General features: G+C 33.7%; 1 protein-coding gene across 1 annotated transcript in view; it reads right to left on the reverse strand.

Moving 5' to 3' along the window:
- LOC107572688 (gastrula zinc finger protein XlCGF8.2DB-like) overlaps positions 1-84 on the reverse strand; it is a 4,562-nt gene extending 4,478 nt beyond the window's left edge. The window contains exon 1 of the mRNA XM_016259116.1: positions 7-84. The gene's annotated coding sequence lies outside the window, so the exon portion shown is untranslated. The remainder of the gene's footprint in view (positions 1-6) is intronic.
- Between the last annotated feature and the right edge of the window lie 361 nt (positions 85-445).

Consider the following 445-nt stretch of genomic DNA (forward strand, 5'->3'; position numbering starts at 1 on the left):
ACAAACCTTTCTTCAGCAGAATCAGATGCAGGAGCACGGCGCAGACTTATGACATCATGCCACCACACCAAAATAAAAGTCCTGTTCACACACTAAAAACAATAGAAATCCACAAACAGAAAACACATTTAGACAACGAGATAAAGGTTTGATTCAAAGGATAAAACACAGTTCCAGAAAGCTGTCAATATCACAGATTTTTACTAAAGCTTCTGGCTAACATTGACTAAAATAATCATGTAATATATAATCATAGTCATATTTTAATTTTCTATCAAAAACTTTACCATTCCAAAAACATGCACCATAAATACCACCTTAAAAATATTAAGTAAGAAGTCAGAGATAGCTTTATTACCAAGTATGTTTACACACACAAGGAATCTGACTTGACAACAGGAGCTTCCAGTGTAGAAGAAAGTACAAACATAGTGCAGACATACAT

This window comes from Sinocyclocheilus grahami, unplaced genomic scaffold, assembly GCF_001515645.1.
Source record: "Sinocyclocheilus grahami isolate Dianchi unplaced genomic scaffold, SAMN03320097.WGS_v1.1 scaffold1797.1, whole genome shotgun sequence".
Lineage (NCBI taxonomy): Eukaryota > Metazoa > Chordata > Actinopteri > Cypriniformes > Cyprinidae > Sinocyclocheilus > Sinocyclocheilus grahami.